The sequence below is a fragment of the Mastomys coucha genome, unplaced genomic scaffold, assembly GCF_008632895.1.
Source record: "Mastomys coucha isolate ucsf_1 unplaced genomic scaffold, UCSF_Mcou_1 pScaffold22, whole genome shotgun sequence".
Lineage (NCBI taxonomy): Eukaryota > Metazoa > Chordata > Mammalia > Rodentia > Muridae > Mastomys > Mastomys coucha.
Window position 1 is genome coordinate 34,692,379 of NW_022196905.1, and position 27,521 is coordinate 34,719,899.

The following is a 27,521-nucleotide window of genomic DNA, read 5'->3' on the forward strand; positions in this document are numbered from 1 at the left end:
GTTTTTTGGAGGGGAAACTAGGAATGGAGAAATTTACATGTAAATAAAGAAAATATATAATAAAAAAATAATTTGAGTCAATAATTTGAATCAATAATTTGAGCTAATAATAAAACTTCTATGACTACCCCACCACAAATGGCTCTTGTCATTTACCCCTAATTCTGCCAAATCCATCTACACCAAATCAGGTAACAGGAGCATTTTTACCATCAAGTTCAATTTATGTCCTTATTTGGAGCTGACCTATTTAAAACTTGGTCAGCAATTAACAGATGACTTGCCCAAATCATCATGCTCGCGTGTTCATTTCTGAAGGAAGGCTTTGTCAAAATGTCAATCTTTGTATTCTGCTGTGCTATAATCTGGTGTCTTTCTATTTCCTGCTGAATAAGGAGCTAAATATGTATTTCTATTTTTGCTACTAATTAAATGTGCATGACATAGTTGAGAACAGAGCCTGCACTATGCTTGCATCCTTGGGGTACAAACTCTATACCTGATGTTGAGGGGGACCAGATTTATTACATCTCAACTGTCCATTTTAAATATTAACATGTGCTAGTAATTTATACTGATAGCAAAGAAGGTGACATTCACATATGTGGATTTTACTTTTTGCTGAGAAATGAAACCATGGAAGTGGGTGAAATAACTCTGGAACTCTGAAGGTAATGTTATCCACTAGGGGGTTATTAGCCCAGAGGCAAAGTAGCAAATCCTTGGCTTCATCCTTACTATCAACCAGCAATAGATCAATCAATAGAACACTTGAAGGCTGCTGGGAGTAACCTAACATTCTTCTGAAGCTTTTCACTGTGACCTTGTGTTTTGTTTTGTTTTGTTTCCTTTTGTTTTTTACTTCTCTGAGTTTGAAATTCCATCTCTGCATATCAAAAACCTATTTTCCATTCTTCCTCAGGTTGGAAGCCACCTGAATAGTGATTGTCCCGGTCACTCATTCATCCTGCTGGCATTTTATCTAGGCTCTGACCCACAGTTACCTGGCAACAGCCAAGTATACCTGACTCACTACAAAAGGGGCTGCGAGCCCAGTCTTCCTTCTCTTACTCCTTTTGTTCTTGCTCTTCTTACTCCCTTCCTCTCTGTACCTTCTCTCCCTGTTATACTCTCCTCTCCTCTCCCCACATGCTCATGGCTGACCTTTACTCCTCGCCCTTTCCCCCTCCCTCCCTCTCTCTCTGCCTTTCTCTATCTCTACTACCCTCTCAATTCCCCTCCCCATGCCCTAAATAAATTCCATTTTATGTTATACTGTCCTGTGGCTGGTACATCAGCAGGATTCTGCAGAGGCACCCCTTCCCCCACACCAAACATGTCCCTGGCTTCCCCATATCAAGCACATACCTGGCTTTTTTTCTGTTTCATAAAACACAACACACCCCATTTTATCATCTCCCCCCATTTTTTAGTTAATGCAATATAAATATGGCTTTACTTGTATCACAGCATGCAAAATGTGGCCAACTGTTGTAGTTAGCTTTTCTGATCACAATAATTTCATTTTTTTTCTCAGTATACAGATAGTCCAGTCTCATTTTCTCCATTTCTAAAAATCCTGACATTTGTCCTTAATTTTGGGTTTGGTGTTTTCTCTCACTTCTGTTTTATAGATGATTAACTGTCTTTCTTTTGGAGAGTCTCATTATTTCCCAGGTTCCTCATTTTCTTCTTTTTTTTTTCTTTTATTGGATATTTTCTTTATTTACATTTCACATGTTATCCCTTTTCCAGATCTCCCCTCTAGAGAGGGAGATCCTCTTCTCCCCTCTCCATCCCCTCCTTTCCTCCTCTCCCCTATTCCATCTCCCCTCCTCGTGTCTCTCTACCACCCACCACCCACTCCTGCCTTCCCGCCCTGGCATTCCACTACACTGGGTCATTGAACCCCCCTCAGGTCCAAGGGCCACTCCTCCCACTATGTCCAACAAGACCATCTTCTGCTACATATGAGGCCGGAGCCATGGGTCCCTCCATGTGTACTCTTTGGTTGGAAGAAAGATGTCTTAAACAATTCTTTCTCTGTCCATATGGACAGAAACGATGTTAGCTTTCACGCTGAACTGAAATCAATGCACAATGTGTTCCAAATACAGATGGCTATATCTAATTTCGAATCAGGAACCTCACTCCATGTCTCTTTATATGAGAGCATCCTACTTCTTTTCTACAAAAATCTCTCATCTGTCAAGGTCTTAGGCAGAATGTGTTTCCTCAGAAAAACCTTGTTATGTTTGACAAAACTGATTCTTTTTCCACTACCTTCTTTGACACTTTGTGCCAATAATTGCTAGTGCACAGCCAGTTGGTTCTGCTCCTAGATATCCCACTTCATGAGGCTGTGAAAGTTGGGCCCACCATAAAAACAAATTAGTTATTACCCCAACTTTTACAGCCTTGTGAAGTGCTCAGGAAATAATAGATGCTCAGGCATAATCTATGAATAAACAGTGGATGTCATAATGATAATGAATAACCTGAACAAATATTCTTACTTGTTTACTGATGTATAGTGAACTTTATATGAATTGAGTCACTTGATTTTTACAATGGCTATTATTGTGGTACCTATGTTATAAATAGTTAAATCTAATTTTATTATGATAAATTTTCTTTTAAATCTGAATGATCAGCAATAAAAGTGTGTTAGATGGATCCCAAAACACTATGTATTGAAATCTCTTTATTTTCTTCATTCAGAAGGTAATTTGGTCCAATAAATATTGTAATAACTTTGTGTTTGTAATATTAATGTGTTTTTGTAGGTAAAACTCCTTAACAAAATAATCTGTTAGTTATGATAATTGCATTTCATGGTAAATAAAAACCTTGTATGTTATTTTGCTTTCAAATATACTTACTGGAAAATATATTCTAAGAAATGATATCTACATGTTTGATATAAAGTAATTGTCTAGTAATTAGAAATTTTGATATATTTGAAATGTAAACAAATGGAATGATTAATAAAAATGAAATTTTAATAAAATTAAATATTTCATATTAAATATAAGACCCTTTGAGCTTTTGATAAAGTTTGCTATATTCAACATAAATTATCTCAGCATTAACAGTTTCATGCACATTATTTGTTGAAAGATATTGATGTAGGAGAGTAGAATGACTGTAATAAAGTATATAATTTGTGTCTCATTCAAGATTTCCACTCTGTAAAAAGTTATATGTGTAGTTATTAAAGATAGTAGATTCATACTAGCCTACTTTGTAGTATATAAATTTTATTTAAAGAGAGTTTCTGGTACCTATCAATAAGCCAGGTGTGTCTGAACTGTTCTTTAGGTTTGTGGAATCCTTGAGGTCTCTCTTTTCTATGTCTTGCTGAATAAGAACTGTTGGAAAATGCAGGTCACTGAAGTGGAAGTAAGGAGACCTCGAAGATGTATTTATGAATTAATATTACCCATTGCCTTTAAGTACCAGATTTCTTACCATATGAGCTAACTTATTGCTGCTCATCACTTTTAGCATCCATGGATAACTGCTTTGTAAATTTGCTTCCCATTAAGATAAATCTTTTAGACTTTTTCCTTTGCTTTAATTTTACCTTAAAAGAAAATAGAAATCGCAGATTAAGACAATAGAATTGCTGATTTGGAAAAGTCTTAAGAATTACCGCAAATTTGCAGTTTGCTTTCATTTGTTAGATTTGATTCTTTCTCTTTTATTGGAAATAGTTTACTTTTTATCACACATTATATGGTAATTACAGTTTCCCCTCCTTCTACTCCCTTAGCACCTCCTAAGTTCCCCTCCCATCTAGATCCACCCACTTCTGCCTCTCATTAGAAACCAAACAGGCTTCTTTGGAAAATTAAATAATATATGTATATATATGTAGACTTTATATATATATATATATATATATATATATATATATATGTGTGTGTGTGTGTGTGTGTATGTATAAATGTATATATGTGTATATATACATACACACACACTTATATATATTATCTGATAATATATATATATATATATATATATATATATATATATATACATAATACAAAACCAACACATTGGAAGTGGCCAAACCAAACAACCAGAATGAAGAACCCAAATGAAGGTAAAAGAAGAAGCAGAAGCTCTCAGGAGTTGTATAAAAACACTAAACTGAAGCTGTAATCTATACACAATGGGCTAGCATTCTGCCTCCTCTTCTAAAGACTTCCCCTGAGCCCTGTGTGAGGGACTTGAAAGAGAAATATCTTTTAGAGTTGTGTGCTCTACAGTCTCTCACTCTGAATAATGTCTGACTGTGGGTTTCTGTGTTTGTTTCCAGTTACTACAGGAGGAGCCTTCTCTGATGATGGCTGAGCAAGGCACGAATCTACAACTACAGCTTAATGCCATAAGAAGTTATTTTATTACTCTGTTATTATTTTAAACATTTTTAGAACAGCAGTACTTCATCACCTAGTCACCTTAGCTATCTAGTTTCAGGTTTTGGTCACTGAAACAAGTGTTAGGTATGGGTTCCATTTCATCAAGTGGGCCTTAAGTCTAGTTAATGGTTGGATATTCCCAGAAATTTGTAGAACCATTGCAACAGCATTCCTTGTATATAGAATACCACTGCAGATCTGGTTGTGGTAACTGCAGAAGGGTTTGTGGCTGGATTGGTGTTTACACTTCTCCTTTGTTACCTTGCAGAGTCCCTTTCTGTTACAAAGATGATCGAATATAGGAGTGAAGGCTCTGTGTAGGAACCAGTTCAAAATTTGAATGTTCAATGATTTGTATAGGTATTGTCTTCAGCAATGGCCTTGCTGTAAGTTTGGGAAAAATCAACCTATTGTCTTGTCAGTAACCAGGGTTCTTTGGGGTTTCTTGTGGTAACGTATCGTTTTGGCCAACAGCTCCATGAGATGTAATCCAGTCCTGGTATTAGAAGTTAAAACACATTCATTGTTTCTCATATGATTGGGCATGTTATGTATTCATCTTCATTCAATTCTAGAAAGTCTTTTAATTCTTTCTTAATTTCCATGTTGGCCCATTTTTCATTCAGCATTGAATTGTTTCCATGACTTACTGTGTTTCTGTTGTTGTTGATATTCAGGTTTAAACTGTGGTGGTCAGATAGGATACAGAGTATTAATTAAATTTTCTTGTGTATATTGAGACTTGCTTTGTGTCAAATTAGATTGTCAGTATTGGAGAAAGTGACATGAGGTGCTGAAAAGAAGGTAGATTAGAATCTTCTGGAAAATGTTCTTTAAACATGAGTTAGGTCCACTTGGTTCATGACAAAAATAACTTAAGAACCTCCTTGTTTCCTTATTGTTTGAATGATCAGTCTACTGATGAAAACGTGGAATTGAAGTCTACCTCTATCAGTGTGAGGGTCAGGGTGTGGGTTTAAGGTATAGTAATTTTTTTTATAAATATGAGTGACTTTGTGTTTTGTGCAAAATGTTAATTGCATTGGCCTCTTCATGAATTTTTTCTTTAATGACTATATAGTATCCTTCACTATCTCTTCAAATTGTCTTTTATTTGGCATATATTATCATATATTAAAATTCCAGTAGCACATATTGTAGGCATAGTTGTTTTAAATATTTTTCTATCCTTAAAGTGATGTCTATTCTTGATGTCAGGGTGTGTTTCTGGAAGACAGCAGAAGAATGGATCCTGCTTTTTCATCTATTCTCTTAGGTTGTGTCTTTTTGTAGATACATTGAGACCATTGTTGTTGGATATATCGGCGAATATTGTTTGTTGATTCATGTTATTTTGTTATGGTGGTGCTGCTGTTGATGTGTGTGTGTGTGTGTGTGTGTGTGTGTGCGTGTGTGTGTGTATTTTACCACTTGATTTTTTTCATCTGGGATCATTTTTCATTGTGTTTCCTTGGATGTGTATAATTTCTTTAGGATGGACTCTTCTTACTATCACTTTCTATAGGACTCAAGTTTTAGATAGGTGTTGCTTAAGTTTGGTTTCATAAGGCAGTATATTATTTTTCTATTTATTATTGCTGAAAGCTTTGTTGTGTATGGTAGTCTAAGCTGTTATAATATTTCCTTCTAGGTTTTAAAGTTTTCTTTGAGATGTAAGATGTTATAGTAAGTCTTTCTTTGCATGTTACTCAGTTTTATTTTCCTTACAGATTTTAATATTCTTGATGTTTAGACATTTAGGGTTTTGATTATTAATTACTGAGGCAAATTTCTTTTCTAGTCCAGTATATTTGATGTTCTATATGCTTTCTGTATCTTGATATGTATTTCCTTCTTTTGGTTAGAGAAAGTTTCTTATATGACTTGTTGAAAATATTTTCTATGGTATAGATATGGGGTTCTTCTCTTTCTTCCATTTTTTATATTGCATCTTTTTTATTGTGACTCATATTTCTTGTATGTTTTGTGCTAGAGTGCTTTTTTTTACATTTAACATTGTCTTTGACTAAATTTTCCATTTCTTCTATCATGTCTTCAGTGCCTGAGATTATTTCTTCTATCCCTTGTATTTTGTTGGTTAGGCTTGTCTTAGATGTTTTTTGAGTTCCTATATTTTTATTTCCAGATTTCCCTAATTTTGAGTTTCCTCTTTCTTTTCTTTTCTTTTCTCTTTTTCCCATTTTTTGGGTCTTGAGCAGTTTTATTCCTTTCCTTTCAATGTTTGTGTTTCCATATATTTCTCAAAGGGATTTATTATTTCTTTTAAGGACTGATAAATCCTACAAGGACACTTCTCAACTATGTTCATAGTAGGCTTATAGAAACAAAGAGGATGTTCTTCAACTAAAGACTGAATGCAGAAAATGTGCTTCATTTGCACAATGAAATACTAATACTGCTCAGCTATTAAAAGCTAAAACATTATGAATTTTGAAAGAAAGTAGATGCACCTAGAAAATATCATCCTGAGTTAGGTAGCCCAGACCCAGAACCAAAAGGATATGTATGGTAAGTACTCACTTATTAGCTAAAAAATAGAGGAGAACCATTCTATAATCCACAGACCCAAAGAGGCAAAATAACATGGAATACACAAGGAAGGATGGTAGAAACTTTCTCAGAAGGGAAAATAAAATAGATTTTGGAGGTAGACAGAAGGAGGGAACTAGGTGGGAGAGACCATGGGGTGAGAATGTGGCAGAGGGATCAGGTTTAGGAAGAGCAGAGAAGGAATGGAAATCAGTTGTGGAAAAGGGTTGGAAGACTCTCTAGGATATGCCAAAGACCTGGGAATGAATAGGGCCCAAGGGAGTCTATAACAGTGATCTGTCTGAGATCTCTACCAGTGGAGAATATGGAACCTGAAGTAGTCAAGAACTCCTAGTAAAGGGTTAAGGACAACAAACCACTCACAAAATCATTGACCCAAAATGTTTCCTGTCTACAGATGTGAAGTGACAAAATGGAGCAGAGACTAAGGAAATGGCCAACCAATAACTGGCCCAAATTGAGACCCATCCCATAAGCAAGAATCAATCCCTGATACTATTAATGATCCTGTTATACTTGCAGACAGAATCCTAGCATAACTGTCCTGTCAGAGGCTCCATCCAACAGGAGATGAAAAGAGATACAGAAACCACAGCCTAACATGAAATGGAGCTCAACAAGTACTGTGGAAGGGTTAGTGGAAGGGTTGAGGGACCTGAAGAAGATAGTGATTCCCAAGGAAGACCAATAGAGTAAACTTACCTGGATCTTTGAGGGCTCCCAGAGACTGAACCACTAACCAAAGAGTGAACATGGGCTGGACATAGGCCCTCTGAATACATATGTAGCCGATATCCAGCTTGTTCATCATGTGGGTCTTCTAAGACCATCTTGGCCATGGCAGAGATGGTGTGACATAGTTCCCACCCCTGGAACAGAGCCAGCAGGTTGGTATGGGCATGGAGAGTATACATATACACATACACATACACATGCATATACATATTCCCATAAACACATATACACAAATACACATATATACATAAATACATATATACATACATACATACACACACCCACATTCATGCTTCTCCTTTAGAAAACACTCTCCCTATCAAGTTTATTGGGGAATATTTTTCCTACTAAGTTTAATAATAACTCCATGATAATTAGAAACAGTATATGTTCAGAAGTCAAGGAATGTCTATGTCTTACCAAAATGGTAAATTCTGTGACCTTTAGGACAGTGATTAAGGCTGTGTTAAAGAACTCTAGAAACCTGAGTTAAAAAAATATCTAAATTTTTTAACTATGCAAAATATAAGGATGCAATATAAACTGTATAAGAAGCTTTATAGGTCTAAAGGAATAGAAGAAGCTGCACTATGAGCCAACTTATTGGAAAAATAACTAAGGAAGGAGATAAATTTTGGGAGTGGTGATTGCAGAGCAAGATCCTACCCAGTAAGGTTTTGTTGTTTGTTTGTTTGTTTGTTTGTTTGTTTTGGGGTGTTTTTATTTGTTTTATTCATTTGTGTATGTTTGTGTGCTTACAAAGGCAAGCAGTTTCTGGAATTCAAGGTCAGCCTGGGACAGAGGTATTTTAGATACAAGCCCAGGTGTAGCAGGAATGGTAATTTCAGAATGGGGTTCCCACCCAGCTAGCTTATTGTCTGTCCTCAATAAAGGCAGGCAGATCTCTGAGTTCTTTTGGAAAGTTAAAAGAAATGTGTTTGCTATCTCTTTTTAAAAATCAAGGGACTGGGGTTATGGGATGCTGATTCATGAGATCATCAAAAGGGAACCTGGGGTAATGACTGCATTGATATATACATAAAGGACCAGGATTTTGATCTGCAAAGGATGAGCTATAAAGAGATATTTTAGAACAGCAAGAAAAAGCTGTCTCAAGCAGAACATATAGAGAGCAATCTAACAAGCTGTCTCAAGCAGAATATAGGCTGTCAGCCTTTAACTCACTATTTGACTTTGAGGTGTTGCTTTCACCACCTCCAGATACCTCTTCCTCAGAGCCCTTCTGTAAATGAACTCTGATCCTTGTCATAGGTCCCCCTACAACTGGAGTAAAGGCTAGCCCTGAATCTATTGTCTTGCTATGGATCCCATACCCCTAACTGGGCCACCTTGTCTGGCCTCAGTGACAGAGGATGTGCCTAGTATATAGTGACCTGCTATGCTTTGGTGGTGTGTTACCCAGGGGATTGGGGGGAGGGCTTCACCATTCTCAGAGGAAAAGCAGAGCAGGAAATGACAGAGGATCTATATGTGGGAGTTCTGGGAGGAGTGGGGACCAATATTAGGATGTAAAGTGAATAAATAAATGCATTAATTTAAAAAAAAAAAGAGTTAAAAAATAACTCCTAAAGGCTATTTCAAGGGCTCGTCCTGTGCTTCAGCTATGTTGCAGTACTCAGGGCCTACTGTGGTAGGGTTGCATGACTCTGGTGGAGACATAGTGGCCTGGTTGCTATTGATTTTGGTTGTGTTGTTGTGGTTTTTGTTTTTGTTTTTTTGCTCTTTTGTTTGTTTGTTTGTTTTATCTTTAATCTTCTTTTACAACCCAGACTTTATCCCCTTCCTGGTCTATCCTCTGACAGTTTCTCATCCCATTCCTCCTCCCCTGTGTCCAAGAAGATGTTCTCACCGCCCCCCCCAACTACACCCACCATCTCACCTGGCACCCCACTCCCTGGGGCCTCTCTCTGGAGGGTTAGGTGCATCTTCTCCCACTGAGCCAAAACTAGGTAGTCCTCTGCGGTATATGTGTCGAAGCCTCTTACCAGCAAGTTTATACTACCTGGTTGGTGGCTCGGTGTCTGAGAGCTCTTCCAGGTTAGTTGGGACTGTTGGTCTTCTTATGGCCTTGCCCTCCACAATTTCTTCCAGTCTTTCTCTCATTCAGCCACAGGGTCACCGACTTCTGTTCACTGGTTGGGTATAAGTATCTGCATCTGACTCTTTCAGCTGCTTGTTGGGCCTCTTAGAGGGCAGCCATGCTACCTTCGTATCTCTAAGCACACCATAGCATCACTAGAAATAGTGTCAGGCCTTAGAACCTCCCCTTGAACTGGATGCCAATTTGTACCCATCACTCAGTTTCTTCTCTATATTTGTCCCTGCAGTTCTTTTAGACAGGAACGATTCTGGGTCAGAGTTTTTGACTATAGGATGGCAACACCATCTTTCTACTTGATGTCATGTCTTTGTACTGGAGATGGACTCTACAAGTTCCCTCTTCCTACTGTTGGGCATTTCATCAAATGTTCCTCCCTTTGAGACCTGAGAGTATCTCACCTCCCTAGCCAGAATAGTTTCTGGGTTCTCAAGGAATGCCTGCTGAAGTTAAGGATAGGAATAAAGGAATGGGTTTGGAACGGAAGATGGGAGGAGACAATCTGTGTGATCCAAAAGATATCTCCTTTGCTTTTAAGGGCACATATTCTCACCTTTATAGCTTCGGGTACTTTTCCCTTCTTCTAGCAATTTCAGTGAGCAATGACAGTTTCTCAGATATGATTCAGGCAGGTTTCTTCATCTTCAGGAGATGAGCCTTCTGAATTAATGTATGACTGCAGCCTTCCTGTGGCTATGCCACTCAGAGCCATCACACTCAATGACACTTCCTATCATTGCCTGCCAATGAATTTAATCAGCCCTCTCTCCTTAATTACTTTTTCCTCTTCCAAGAGAGAGTGCTTTTTAATCACTCACATAATGGTCTTCTGACATTTCTCTCCTCCATTATGTCCTTTGTTTGTGCCTGATATCTATTCTAGGAAGACTTGACAAGAAAAGTGTATTTCATATATGACAAAATAAACTACATTGTCAACATAGTTTTATAAGGACACTGTCAAATGTAATTGGAAACAATGCAGTAGAGCTGATGATTCTAGGAAAGTGACACCTGATAAGAAGTCACTTGTCAATCTAAACCCATGTAGGTATATGTGCAAGAAAAATGATGAAATATTTTGTAAGTGAAACAGCCAAAATTTTAAGTGGAAGATTCTGGGAAGATATGTCCTTTTAAAGATAAATCCTGAAGACAAATATCAACAAATGTGTAAAATCATATATTCATCACACCCATTGACACATAGATTCTATTATCAGGGCATTTAAAAATGGTCAGATGGTGAGATGACTGTTTAGCCAATTGTATACAGCTATGGACACAGGCACATATATGTCTTTAATGAGTTGAAGATAATTGGAAAAACAACAGTATTCTGAAATATTCTAGATGGTAAAACATGCTGACTTCTTTTATTGAGTTGTCTACTTATAGCTATTGCTGTCTTGGGCAAGTCATTTTCCTATTTATATCTCAGCTTCTTCAAAGATAAAAATAAGAATTAGCTGAGATACATGAAACATTTCCCTAGTCCCACTTACAATGCTTACTGAGTAAATATTTCTAGCACAGTGCGCATTTATAAAGATCTATGTTTTGGAATGCCAAGTTAAGTCTTACATTTATAACTCCTTTTCAAATAAGACAGTGATAAAACTTTCTACTGCTGGAAAATGAAAGGAAAAGGGGAAAAAGAAAGATGGAAAAAAGAAAAAGGAATAAAGGAAGGGAGGAAGGAAGGAACAAAAAGAAGGGGGAGAAAGGAAGTAAGGAAAGAAAGGAGCGAGGGAAGAATGAGAAAAGAGGAGTGGGGAAGAGAACATAGCAGTCAGAATGTAAATAGAAAAGTTATAACAGCCTTTATTTTCTTTCTATGAGATTCTGTGGCTCCATGGAAGACCTCCATGAATGCGATTTGTTTTTTCTGATTTAGGTGATCTGAGAACTATGACACCTCAAATGTTACAACAGCATCCCAAAAATGTTGAGTGTATGTCATCTTAGATACAGACTGGAATCTGCTGTTTCACATTATTTATTATTGTTGAAAGAATTCAAAGTTTCCTTTAAATATAACTTGCAAATAATGGCATGAGAATACTCCAAATGGTAAGTATGTATGTTTTCCAAATGATGATAAAGACCCTGGTGAATCACTTTCTCCCATGATGGCTCAACAAAAATCTGTCAAAGAGAAGAGTGGACAGTACTAGTTTGGGGATTTCACAATAGTACTAAAAACACTGCTCAGTCTGTGAAAGCCTCTGAATGTAACAAATCTTCCCTTCACACCCCTTCACAGTAGCATAACCTCCATTTATTTTCAGATTCTCCATTTCTGGTAGATATATCCTAAACAATAGACAATCATACAACTGAAAGCAGTAGATGTAGTGAAGCCTTTGTTTGTTTGTTTGTTTGTTTGCCACAGGTCTTTCCTCTGTGTCCACCATGAGATTCAAATACAACATTGCACAGACTCACCTGTGAAAAAGCAAGTTATGGGTTTTTAGCAAAGTCGGTTGTGTTGGTTAGTGTTTTGCTGGAGCAAATACATGAAGGAAAGTTGAGATGAAGTGGACACAGGTGAAAGATTAAGGCAGCCTTGCGAGGAAATTTTCACTGAAGTGGACACAGTAGAGAGAAAGGACATGTGATGAAAGATTCTTTGCTAACAACATGCATGTATTGGTCCGACTTACATTGTATAGTGAAGCTGCATTTGTCAGGCTCCATAGAAAGAAATGCACCAAAACAAAACAAAACAAAAAAAACAATACAAAACAAACAAACAAACAAAAACCCTTCTGTTGGTGTGCTGCAGTTTCTTGCTGCGTCTTGAACTCAGGCTGATTGGAAGAGGGATGTCAGCTGAAGCAATACATGTGCTGAGGCAATACCTGTGGAGGACATGTGATATTTAGAGGGTATAAATAGGACTTGACAGCCAGTGAGGGAGGCTCAGCTAGGCTTGCTTATAGAACTAGCTGTGAAAGTCTTGGTCTTGCTTCTGCTGTTCCTCTCTGGTCCCTCCTGCTGATTTGAGCCCAGGCTAAGGCCTGGCTATCCCTGCTAAGTAGTGCCACCACTGCTGATTAGAGGTTGCTATCCGACTCTACTGAACTAGACTGTTGGTGTATCTGGTGAAATATTTGCTACTGGATTAAGCCACTACTGCTAATCTGTGAATTGAACTGCCAATTTCCAGATCACACAGACAGGATTTGCTTTGATGAACCTTTCTAAACAGGTCCACTTCCCTGTGTCCTTTCTTTCTGACTACCTCTGGTAGTGATAATACCAGATTGTGAGACACCCAAAAGACCACAAGGGAGCACAAATCCTCCGAAGCACAGGAAAGTCTTTATTCAAGTTTGAACTCTGCCCACAATCCCCTTGATGTACCTACCAGGTGAGGAAAATGACACTCTTAGGCTTTAGAGTTTAGGTTTAGGGCTTTAGGGTTTATATAGGGAAAAATGGGCTTCCAGGCCTTGTTCCACGATTGGGTAAATGGGTAAAGAAATGTTAACCTTTAAACTGATTGATGCATAGCATTTGTTCAGACCACAAAGAGGGATCACATATCTGAAAGGGGTATCTTGACCTGGGAATGATTCATGTTATCTTTTTTTTTCTTTTTTTTTTTCTTTTTTTTTTTTTTTTTTTTTTTTTTTTGTTTTTCGATACAGGTTTTCTCTGTATAGCCCTGGCTGTCCTGGAACTCACTTTGTAGACCAGGCTGACCTTGAATTCAGAAATCTGCCTGCCTCTGCCTCCCAAGTGCTGGGATTAAAGGCATGTGCCACCACTGCCCGGCTGATTCATGTTTTCTTAACTCATTCTGTTGTGACCAATTTTTCCTGTTGTTGCAAGTTGGACACAGTTGTTATATTTATTTCCAACTGCTGAGAATGCTTTGTGGTCTCTTTCCCAGAGTCCAAGGGTGGAGGTCATGTCATTCTAAAGACAAGCATCTTAGAATGGAGTTTGGAGGACAAGATGGAGTCTGTCCTGTTGCTTTGGCCTCTTCAGTGGGTGTTGGGCTAAAAGGGAGGTTAAAACTCTTAAGAATAATCACTAAAAATAAGGCTTGAAGAAATTAAAGTTATACACTTAACATATGGCACGCCCTCCATCGATGGACTCAAAGTAAGGAAAAGAAAAAAGAAGCCGGGATACAGCCTAGGACATAAGAAATGTGGCCTGAAATTCTAAGAAAAGCCCATGAAAGACTTTATGATCCAACAGGTTTTTGGACAGCAATCAACTAGAGTTTTATGCTAATATATGTTCAATGTTCTACTCCATTATATAATACTTGCTTTACCATCATATTCTAAACAAAAATGTTTTTAAATAGTTCTTTACATTATTGAATTTCTTAAATTTCAAAAATCTTTTATTTTTACCTTTTATGCTCTCTCTTTGATTCCTCTTCATCAAGCCAATTTGGGACCAGAGTATTTAGGTCCCAAAAAGTGTTTTATTTACATGTGTATAGATGAACACACATGTAACACAAGTTTGTGTTATGCACTTTGCAAACATAGTATCATACCATACATAACGGCTGATACCATACTACACTTTGTATAAGTTTGGTAATGTGCTCTTGCTGTTTTGAAAATAGTATGAATTTCTGAATGAATTTTAGAACACATCTTGAGGATGTTTTAAAGCACCTTGAAAATGTAATGTTTTTTACCCCTAGATTTATTTTAAAATTAGCTAGCAAGGTAATACGTTTCCATGTGCGGTTTTCATATAAACTTCATTGTGTTTGATTTTGACCACCTGACTCCCCACCTCATCTTCCCATCACCTTTTTCTCTGATCATTTTATCGTTCATCCCCAGTATTTCTTATTCTTAGTTTGTTCTATTATTTATCCCTCTCCTTCTCTTTGAAGTCCATCCCCTTGTCCCCTTCTACTTATAGCCCTCCTTTCCAGGCTCTTATGCCTCAGTCCAGTTTCTTGTATTTTACTCATATTTACTTTCCCTTGGATACATCTATTTAACAGAAAGAGGCCAGAATTCATAAATGACAAAGAATATATAGTGTTTTTTCTAAGCTTGGATTATCACATTTAAAATGGTGTTTCAAGTATCAATTTTCTCGCAGATCTCCTAACTTTATTTTTCTTTATGGTTGAATGAAATTCCACAGTAGATAGATTCCACATTTTCATTATCCATTTATTTGTTGGTAGCCATCTGTGCTGATTCAATTGACTTTCTATTGTGAAAAGCTTATCAATAAACATGGATGTGCATGTGTCTCTGTAGTGGGGTATAGAATCCTTTGAGGATATACCCAGGAGTCAATGAAAAGTTTTTTAAAACAGTTTTTGAAACTATGATTGCATCATTTGCCCTTCCCCTTCTTTCCTACAAGTACTCCCAGGCATCCCTCTTTGTTCTCTTTCAAATTCCTGGTCTCTTTCTTCATTAATTGCTTTTATTGATTCACCAATATGTAAGTACTATCGGTTCAGTTTGTATAATATTTCTTGTATGTGTATTTTAGGGCTGAGTATTTGATATGAGATAGTCAATGAGTATACTCTTCCCTGGAGAGAATTATGTCTCTCACTTTCTTCATTCCTGTCATTCTTAGTGTAGAATTGAAGCCTCTTGGGCTTTTTCCCATTCACATAAAGATATCTACTATTGTTGTTCTTGATCAGATCACATTTAGACAGTCATGTTGGTGAAATTTTGAGTGCAGCTTTATATATTTCTAGGAGGCACAGTCTCACAGCAAATCACATGTCCCACTGGATCTTAAAATCTTTCTCCTCCCTCTTACAATGATCCCTGAGTCATAGTTGTAGGAAATGTATTATTAATATATATGTTGTCTATAAGAAACACATGTTACTTTTTCAGCTAGGTATTGTTTTAGAGTAAAAAGGCAAACAAAATTATTTCAGTCAAGAGGGACTGGGAAGCAAGTAGACATTGCCATTCCAGTTTTTGGCAAAATATAGTTTAAACTGAAACTAATTACGACAGATAAAAAGAGAAACTGCATTATAATCAAGGACAGTTAACCAAGAAGACATTATTGTCCTACATATATGCACCAAAATCACCTGGGTCATTCAAACTCACACACACACACACACACACACACACACACACACATACACACACAGCTAAATTTAAACACATATATTATCAAATTGTTATTATCAATGTATATTCTGGATGCTATGCATAAGTGTGTCTAAATATAATAAAGCATGCTTGGTATTCTCAGAACCATTCCAACAGTGAAAAGTATTTCCACAAGAAAAGCATCTAAAAAGTTCATCAGTAGAAAAATCTTAATAAATTTTCAGTATCTTTAGACAGGATACTTTGTGATCCAAGCCAACTTCCCTAGAAGACTCAGTTAGTTCCCAGAGTCCATGCAAATTATTTCAATTTAATTTCTCTCATAGGTATATAATACAATGAGATTAATAATTTATTAGTTATTATTAATCATTCCAAGCTCTATTCTAATTTGAAATACTAATAAGGTCTTAAAAGATGGCCCCATGATTGTTACTGCTATAACGTAAGTAGTTCATGAAGGAGCTATTTCCTAAAAAATGTGAATATCATCCTTTGGCTTTGGATTCTTTTCCCAAAACTGGAAATTCATAACCATAAATACCACAGTGCTTAGATTTCCAAAGTGATCGGTTAAATTAAGAAGAGATAAAAGAAAAAAATGAACAGTCATTTGTTCTCAAATTATGTCAGAATTGAAAATCTATAAAGGACATAAATATAACAAATATTAGTATGGATATATACTTAGTATAAAATAGAGATGACTATTGCAGAGGAGAGTGGTTTGAAAGTATATATAAAGAGGGTCTTCACTTTGACATGAACTCCAAGGTGTCTAAGGAATCACATATCTGTGTGGATATGGGTTTGGAGCACTTGAAACAAGGATCTATGTGAATTCAGCACTATTATCACTATATTCTATCACAGTGGACATCAAGTTTACAGGCTTGAGGCAACAGGTCTCATTAAACTGCCACAATCTGATGTGCAGCTCCGTAGAGTACATGTGGTGCTTATGTGTGCTGAATACCCAGTGGTGCCCAAGGCTTCATCTTAAATAAATTATACATTGGTCATAACTTGGTGGCCGGTAGCTATAATCATTTTAAGTCCCCTTCACTGGCATGTGTGGTGGCTGGTTTGGGGCTAAATTGAAGACAAAGTGACTGCTAATTGCAGTATGTACATGGAAACTCACAATGTTGTTTTGATTTTCACAGCATGGCAGGCTGTGAGGAGTTGTACTGCCTACATGGCAGCTATAGATTGAAACAACCTGTGGATAAACTCTCAACTGTGTTATGCTGCAGTTTCAAACATAATAATGTTAAAATGCCATTTCCATTTTATGGAAATCAGCCCTAATCCTCTCTTCACTCTCCTCTCTCCATAGGCTAGTAGTTTGGTTCTTAAATGGCCCCCAACAGCCCATGTGCAAGTGCATTAGCCTGAGAAAGCTGTGGCGGGTGAAACATTATTTTGTTTTGATTTATTTTGTTTTTAATGAGACATAGTGGAGAGAGAGTGGATTTTATTGGTGACATTCCCTTTGAAAGGCCTCTAGGGACTAAAGCCCAATTGCTTCCTCTCCACTTTCCTCCCAAATGTGATGTGGTTTACAGCTTTGCTTTAACATATACTTCATGCCATAATGTTCTATCTCATCAGAACCTCAAAAGCAAAGGAGACAACTGACTGTGAACTGAGACTGCTAAAGCCACAAATACAAATAAATGGGTCTGCTTTATAAATTGCTTACCTCATGCACCTTATCACATTGAGAACGTGACTAGTACCATACATATTGAACACAGAAAGAAAATTCACAGTGTAAATGAAAATATATATCATGGGTGTCTTAGTTGAGGTGGTCAAACTTCATTATCAATTTGGTTGGACTTGGGAGACACACATCTTGAGAATTGAAGTGAAGAGCCAAACACCTCCTCGAATGTGAACGGTACTGTTGTGTAGACTAGGGTACCAGAGAAGCTTAGCTGAGGGCCTGCATTCTTTCTCCCTGGTTCCTTTTCTTCCTACATTTGAGGCACATTAGCTGCATGGTTCTACTACCACTAACGCCACCACACACTTCCTGCCATGAAAGACCAGACCCTCTTCACCAGTGAATGAAAATGAATCCTTGTTGCCTTTGTTGCTTTTATTCAAATATTTGTGTCTTAGGAAAGAGAAAAGTTGTGAATGCCATAGTCCATGTTCTGTTGATGACACCCTATGTCCACTCAAGTAATGAGATGCACTGGAAGCTCTAACCTTTGACTGCCATGCTCCCCACCCCCAGAATCCTATCGCAAAACAGATCGTAATCTAAAAGAATGTTCTTGATACTGTGGTTTCTATCAATTCAAAAATTAAAAAATCATCAAATTAAAGAGGAGATAGAAGCAAATGCTCTCCTAACACACACACATAAACATACACTCACCCTAGTATTTTCTGTTCAAAAACACCACCAGAGGTGAGAAACCTGTAAAAATCCAGAAAATAACAAACTACCAGCTCTATATTGTGGCTGTCAGGCCTTACTCAAAGTTATCCTGGGTTTTTGAATATGGTCTGTTTTGAATTCTTCCTCATAAATAACATTTTTTTTCTATAAAAACTGGTTCATATTTATGAGTGAAAAGTTGCCCCAAACTTCTTTCTTCCTCAAGGGAAAAAAAAAAAACAGAATTGTCAAATGCCAATTTTCTTGTTGTGTGTTTCTTATTCTTTTCAATTTTATTACTTTAAAAAGGTTGGGAATTTCTCCTACACTAATAATCCATTTGACTAAATCAAACTGAACATTTTTAAGTCTTCTCAGCAGGAGGCCTTGTTCCTCTCTACTCCTTGTTAGGTGTCTGGGCCACACTTTAAGATTCTTAGATGCTTTATAGTTTAGTAGAGAGTCCTTGATGCACATCACTACAGAATTGTGAAGGACTTTGCTGTGAATGGATCTGTAAGGCATTTAGCTAATTCTGAAATCCTTATATACTGTTTTAAAAATATCAATGTTATAGTATTTTCCTGGGGTTATCTTGTAGTGTTTTTTTTTTTTTCTTTCTGTGTCTCTTTATCACTTGGTTTTAGGGTCAGTTTTGGTTTGGGCTTCACTAGCCCTGTAATGTAGAAAATTTTGGTTCCTTTATCTTTCATACACTTTGTTGTCCTGGGTTTTGTTTGTGTGTTCCTTTCTCTGTCAAGGTCTCATTACCTTAGGCTGTTATTAAAAGAAACTGTGTGATCTAGGCTGGCCTTCATGGTCTGATCCTTCTGCCTCCATCTCTCAAGTGCTGTCACTACATTCTGTTTACTTAGTATTGCAGATCAAGAACATCGCCTATGTTAGGCAAGCCCTCTACCAACTGACTATATCCCAAGGACCCCCTTAAACAATACTCAAAATCTACAGGTTCTTATTAGCTTATTTCTATGTATCCTTACATTAGTTAATGTAACTATTGTAAGTCAATAAGATTTTTAAACAAAATATTTTACTCGTTTTTTGTCTTGTTTTGATTTTCCAGGCAAGGTTTCTCCGTGCAGCCTTGGCTATCCTGGAACTCACTCTATAAGTCAGACTGGTCTCAAACTCAGAAATATGCCTGCCTCAGTCTCCTGAGTGCTGGCCATAAAGGTATATGCCACCATGCCTAACAGCATTTTTACATTTTCGGGTCATTACAGATAATAGTGCGGCCAAAACTGATTGCTACAAAACAACAATTACTTTCTTTCTAGTATTTCACTGTAACATCCTCCAAATCCTCCCTGGCATCCATCATGTTTGTTTCAAGCCCTTTGAGTTTGCCCACTCAGATACAGCTAGTGCTGGTACTTTACAATTTGACATAGTAGCAACTTCATTTGCTATCCTATTATATTCTGATAATATAGCCTCCATATAACGAACTGCTTTAAAACTCAGCAGTTTAGAGTGTTGGTTGAATGGTGTTTGTGAGTAGAGAAGGCCGAGAGTTCAGATTGTTCATGCTGGGATGGCTTGTTTTTCTATTTGATTTGGAGGATCGTGATACAAAGATTCGAGGCCAGAGGTAAATTGAGCTTGTAGAAATTAGCATCTAGTGGTATGTCTGTCCTGGGAAGGTTGACATACTGCTCAGCATTTCTGCACTCACTTATAGCCTGTCATGGTTTTCTCATAGCACAACAACCCCAGGGCATTTGGAGAGCGTAGAGAGCTATGCAGAACTGTGTCAGGGAATGAGACAAGTTGGCTGAGCTGCTGAGAATGCAGGGTTCTGAAATTATAGCCTTTGTGGGGTTTTGTTCTCTTTCTGCCACTCTGAACCTTCTAAAAATGGTGTCTGGACAGACAGGTAAGATTTTAAATGTGCTATGTCTTCATACAGACAAAGCAATATTTTATATATGTATTTACCTTGAAGAAACTATAGTCAGAATGTCAGACTTGATACACATTAGCATAAATTCTTTTAGATTTGTCATAGCTGAATACATATGGAAATAAGGGCTCTTGCATTAGGATTCTGTGATGCTTCAAGTGAAGGCTTCAATCTCAAGAATTTGAAAGTAATATTTTAAGTGAACCTTTTAAAGAAGCATGCATGTTCATTCTTATGCTATACTACAAATATCTTGACATTTTTAAGGGTAAAAAGTACATAATTTACCCAAATATTTGAGCCAGTGATGCATCCACTTTATTTAAGTTCAACGACTAAGGAGCTTTTGTCAAGGATTAGATGAATACTTCTCTTGCCAGATATTTGTTCTTGAAATTCCAGTGCCTCTGAATACCCAAAAATCCTAGAGGCAGCATTCTGACATTTGTGTCCTTTCATCTACCCTATCCAGTTGCTACAAACCCAGATGTTGGAGTGGGTGGGAGCAATCTCTGTTTTCCTTACTCAGTTTCCATTTTTTCATGGATTAGATGGAACTGCTTTTGGCCTTTCAGAATTTCATTTCTTTTTTTTGTTCTGGAAAAAATGGGCTCAGAAAACTACTGTTTAACTGGTCTGGGTAAGCTTCATGTGTTCTTAAAAGACATACGTTGGAGCCTTAACCCTGAAGAGCAACCACAGAGTTTTGGGAAAGGGTCTTTAAGGCAAGAAATTAATTCTTTTTAAAAAGTCAATGAAGTAGGCTCTCAAGCACTATAGAAGAAAGCCTTATAAAAAGTACAATTGAGAACAAAACAGGCTCATCCAGAGGGCCTTATATCGAGCCTGAAAAGATGGCTATCCACAGGACAATGGAAGAGGTCTCTGGAGTAATCAACCAGAAAGGCACAGTGATATTGGGTTTTCTGTCTTTAGCTCTGAGAATTTTCAGATATGCATCTCAAGGTACCATAAAAAATTACATCATCTTAGTATTCCCAAACACCCACACCAGATTACAATTTAATATATACTAAAGGGTATCACATGTCAATCTGTAATTCAGGATGCAAGTTGTCCCATTCCATCTCTTCCTGGGTCTTTCTTGGAATCCCATTAACAGAAAACTTAATTTTGTTGAGATTTCTATGCCAATTTTTTCTTTATTGTTCTAAAATTCCACGATTTCTTTTTAATGTTTCTTAAATTAAAACCTATCCATTTCAGTCCCCACTTGGATGTTTCTGTCCTAACAGCATTAGAGTTTGCTGGTGTGAGATTGCCAAAGAAATTGATGCATGCTTCTACTTTTAATAGGCATATTTACCACTTGGTGAGTTTGAATTCATTCTCCAAATGCTAGCGGGTCTTGTGTGTCTTCTGTTTTGAGAGACTATGACCTCACACTCAGGCTACAGATGGACCAGGAAGGAAGCCTGCCTCTCACGACTCTCACCCCACTTGCTCTCTCATTTCCAAAGCACCAGCACAGGCATTTTCCAAAAGCCAGGTGGCACATTCTGCCTCACGACAGAAGTGTTTGCTTCCCACTGTCTCACTTGAGTAATGTGCTAATATAAAACCAAGTTATAGATTTCCAGGACCAAGACAATAATAAAATCATAATGATATTGTTAACAATCTGCCCCAGTACAGGTTGCTTCTCCCAGAGAAACTCTGTCACAGAAATAGAATAACTCATCAATCACAAAAATCACAGAAGAGCCAAGCCAACTGGCTTAAACACATTCACAGCAGCACAGGTGATGCTGAATCCCACTGCCGGGGACAGTTTCTCTGAAAAAAAAAAAAAAATTACTGCAGTAATTGATACTGCTGTCCCTTTCTCAGTGGGTCCTGAGAATCTTAAACAAGGTCATACACATAAGAAGAAACATCAAGACTATAGTTTAGTTCTAATATTAAGCCTCAGCTGTTGCTATGACACTGATACATTCAGCCTGAAATTATTCAATGTGGCTCCAGTTAGCTAGTTGTAGATGGTTAGAAAGTCTTAGGGTGTAAACATTTTAGCCATGTGTAAACACCGATAGCTGGTGCCAGTAAGAAACTTTGACTTCATAGCATAAAATATAAGAATCAGGATGTTCTATTTCCAAAGGAACATGTTCTTTCTTCTGCATTCATTTCCTGTGCCATTTGCACTCAGGAAATGAACTCTGTGAAGGTTAATTTTGAGTGTCATTTTGATTGAATTAAGGATGCCTATGAGGTTAGTGAAGCACACCCCTTGCTGTGTCTGTGATGGCGTTTACAGAAACAATTTGATCCTGAGGGCCATACACTAATGAATGGATTATTCCCTTGATGGATTCATAATATAATGGTACTACTGGGGAGGGAAAATATTGGGTATGAAGAAAAGGGATGACTTGAGATAACTGTAGTTTGTCTTCATGGCCATATGTCAACTCTGTCCATTTGTTCAACCCCTTCTCTGCACCTTCTCATCAATAAGCAACAAAATCTGGCCTCTTCCAATGGCTCTGGCCACAACATTCTGTGAAAAAGCACAAGAGTGACCAGGAACAAAACCCGCAGAAATTATTCTCTCTCTCTCTCTCTCTCTCTCTCTCTCTCTCTCTCTCTCTCTCTCTCTCTCTCTCTCTCTCTCTCTCTGTGTGTGTGTGTACAGGGGAATATCTAGTTTCTTTCAGAAATTTGGCCAAAATTGTGGGAAAAAAGTAAGACACATTTTTTTTACTCAATGTTTTTGCTTTGTTTTGAGTGTCTTTGTAATAAATCACTCTTGATTGTTAACTTGATTAGATTAAGAGATAGTAATCTATATGTGACTGAGAGGAAGTTTACAGAGTCTATTGAAGTGAATGAGACAGTGAATGGCGAGGAATGACATTTGTGAATTCATAGAGAACCATCCAAAAGGTACCCAGTGCCTGGATGAAGTAGGTAAGTAAAAAAGCATAAACAGAGCAATCCCATTTGTTTCCATGCAAGTGCTGTTCTACACTGTTTATGCAGTGTGTCCATGAAGGTTCACCCTCTTAGTCCCACAGAGAAAATCTACAAGAAAAAAGCAAGAACAAGATGTTATGCACAAACATCTAAGGATAAAAATAGTTTCTCTCTTCTACCTTATTATTGCACACACTACTACTAAGAAATAATCTCATTAGAAATGACTAAAGGGGCAATGATAGTAATAGCTTACAGCCTTCAAAACGTTTTGCATGTACTAATCTGTTTTATCCTAGGAATAAAAATAATAATAATATTTGTTATATACTTTATTATAATTAATTTGATAATATAGGAAGCACTGTTGAAAATATATTTTTAATTTCAAATTGCTTATATTATATCATTACACCTTCTTATTAATATATTAGTGAAGAAATTAAAATCCCAATTTTGGAAGGCAATGGAAAATTATGGCATTTAAGCAATTTCCAAAAGTTTTGGAAAGTGACAGTTCTAAAACCAAGTCACAATTTTGAACAACTTCTAAAGTTCCATAACCATATTAATAAATCCTCCTAATGTATTTATCACTATCATCCACCTGTCTATAATCCATCACATTTATTTATCATTTATTTATTGATCATTTATCTTTCACTACTATCTAACTATTATCTATCTACTGTCTGTCTGTCTGTCTTTTTCATATCATCTTCTTCTCACTCTCTAACCATCCTATATTTTGCTTTACTCTGGAGAACTCTGACTAATACATATGAAGTCCTCTGCATTACATCTTAAATACATTACTTTGTTTGTCATTCTTACAATAATTCTGGAAAATGCTTAGATTCTAGTTCAACACAGTACTTTATTATTTGTTGATTACCTTGCATAAGTTAATTACTAGTAAAAGGATAATGAAAGACATGAGCCAAGTAATTAATTGGATGTGGGCAATTCAAGCATAATGGAATTTTTAACTATCTTCATCTTATTCCATTTGGAAGATTCCAAACAGCCATCAAGTTACTCCTTGACCCAGTGCCATAAAGATCTATAGCTAATGCAATTAAAAACTATAACCAACTTAGGGGCTGGAGTAATTTGGCTTTAAGGGGTCTGCATGATTCTACATTAGATCTTCTGTATATATGTTATAGATGTTAGCTTGGTGTTCTTGTGAGATGCCTAACAGTGGGACAGGCTGTGTCTTTGACTCTTTTTGCCAGCTGTTGGGACTCTTTTATTCTTCTTGCATTGTATTGTCCAGTCTTGATATGAAGGTTTTGTCCTGTTTTCTTGTTGTCTCTTGGAGGCCTGTTATTTTCTGAAGTGAAATACAGGGGAAGTGGATCTGGGAAATAGGGGAGATAGAGTAATCTGGGAGGAGGAGAGGGAGAAGAAACTGTGGCAGGAGTATATTGCATAAGAGAATTTAAAAAAAAAATAGCAAAGGAAATACAAAGTCCTGGTTATTCTTGTAGTGGACTTGATTTTTTTTCTTCACAGAATTCACCTCATTGGATGGTTCATAACAACTTATAATTCTAGCTTCAAGGACCTAATATGTTCCTTTGGCCTTTCCAGACACCATTGTAATGTCAAATAAACTTGAAGTTGGATGCTGATATATTTGTTGCTAATATGTGCTGATTTAAAAGGGATATAATATCTAAAACTGTATAATAAGAAATACAATAATATTATGTACTCTGAAACATGAGTGTCCAGTAAATAACATTTGACACATTTCCATTTTATTAAATAGTGCAACTAATTAATTTGACATCTTGTTGCTCAGATTGCACCCATTGCTGTCAGTGGCCACAATTCTTGTTGTTTACCTTCAGTTGAGGACAGAATGTCAAAGGGGACAAGTGAGTGTGAAAACAACTAAAATACAAATGGAAATGGAAGGGAGCCATGGTTTGTGCGCTATTTCTACCACAGATGCATTAAAGGGATCACTTAATGAGTTATCTCCAAGCCATCCATCTAGAATTAAGACCTAACACTAACACTACTGAAAGAAAATAGAAGAAAGGTCTCCAGATACTAGAATGGGTAAGTTATCTTTATACAAGATCATAAAACATAGAGAATAAAATCCCCAGAGCCAAATGGGATTAACATAAAAGACATCTGCATAGAGGAGGACAGAAGCATAGAGTGGAAAAGAAAACATAACAAGATAAAATGCTTTCGTTTGGATATCTGATAAAATATTATTATCTATAAATAGATGAAGCTAGAAAAGTATCTCAGTATTAAAGAATAAATGGCACGATCTCTTTAATTATAGGTCTTAACCCTACAAGGTGTTATTCAGAAGAAGGCAATCAAACACCCAACAAATATAGCTCAAGGTGTCTGATGTCATTGATTATTAGTAAAATGCAAATCAAGTCTCCAGTGAAATATAGCAGCTATGGTGAAAAAGACAAAGACGAGCTCAGATGGAAATGTGGAGACAAAGAAACACACCCAGTGATGATATAAATCATTATTGACCCTAAATAAAACAACATGGGTCCCTTCAAACAACAAAAAGAGAACCACTATATAAATCAGGAATCTACTAGTGTATTTATATCTGAAGGAAGTACAATTTATGTTCCAAGCAGATTTAGGCACTTGTGTTTATTGTATCATTAATCAGAATGGAGACAACCTCCATTCTGGGAGTTATTCAGTCAACATATGAATAAAATAAGACACACATAATGGAATGATGTTTTAATGCAGTATAAAAAGAGTTCAATTCCTGTCATTGCGGCAACTTGGACAGAACTAGAAATCACTATAGAAGTCACAGACGTGAGAATACAGTGGCAGTGTCTAGAAACCAGCAAGAGTTTAACACTGTGTGTGGAGGAATCTGTAGATGCAAGGTCACAGGCAAGAGTAAGAAATTCTTCACCCTGCCCCTGGATCTTTTCTGGGTCCTAGACCTGGAGGTAGTGTTAGGGGTAGCTGCCTCTTCTGGCATAGGTCTAAAGTCATTGGTTGACCACTCCTGCAATGTCTGCACCAACTTTACCTCAGCACATCTTATAGACTGAAGGCTTTGTTGCTGGCTTGGTATCCCAATCCCTCCACTGGATGTCTTGCCTTCACAAGAGATAACAAGTTCGAGTTTTAGATCCCCCGTTGCTAGGAGTGTTAGCAAGGATCACCCTCAAAAATTCCTAGGAGTGTCTATTGCACTAGATTTTTAGCTAGTCCCTGAGATACCTCTCAGTTCTAGTTATCTCTCCCAGAACTCTGTCCCTCCTTCTTCCCCCTACCTAGCCCTCCTATTCCCATCTCTCCAGGCCCTGTCCTTCCACCTAGATATCTCGTTTATTTCCCCATCCCAGGGAGATTCATGCATCTCTCCTTGTTGCTCAGCTAATCTAGGTCGGTGGATGTAAGATTATTTTCCTTTAACTAATAACTAATATCTACTTAAAAGCATGAATTTTTTTAGTTCCATTGATTTGTGTACAGATTCCATAAAGTTATTGTTTTTTAGCAGTTGAGTAATACACCATTGTCACATTGATTAGAGCATTCCTATGCAAACCCAGTATGGCATTTGTGCTTGTCAAGATTTCATCAGCACAATGTCTGGGTATGGCCCACAATGTCACATTTTCCAAGCCTTTTACCCAAACTTCTGGCTCTTCTACAATGTTCCCAGGTTCCTGGAGTAGATGGTATATCAGACTTATTCCCAGTATCTTATGAAACAGCCATAAGGCTCTGTCTTCAAATTTTATCAGTAAGGTAAAATAAAGTTTAATAATTTATTTTTAAAAAAAGAAAACTAACTTAAAAAAATCTAGTCCTATTATTTTATGGAAACAAACATAGTAAATTTAATAACTAAAGCTAACAATAGTAAGGAAAGGAACATTTGATATATTTTTAAAAATAAAACTGGAAGAAATAAACATGAAAGCCCTAAACCAATAGCTATTAGGTAACAAATTTTGTTTTCTCAGTAACATGTTATGCATATACAAAATTTGTGACTTATAGATAACATGCTGTATGAACCATTTTACATGTTTCAAATGCCCTTGAAGTACATAACCATCTATATTTTGCAACTGAGGAGTGTGAAGCTAAGAAATTGTAAAGCACCAAAATCAGTGTCATCCAAAAGGGAAATTAAGACTAGAACTCAAATTATCCTCCTGTAGATTTTAATGTTACATTAATATCTCTTACTAAGCACATGTAGTTCTGTCTTGTCAACCAGATTACAATGCACTGCTTTGACCACAGGCCATAGATGTCCCTGTTGTGTCCCTCAGTGCTAAGTACAGTG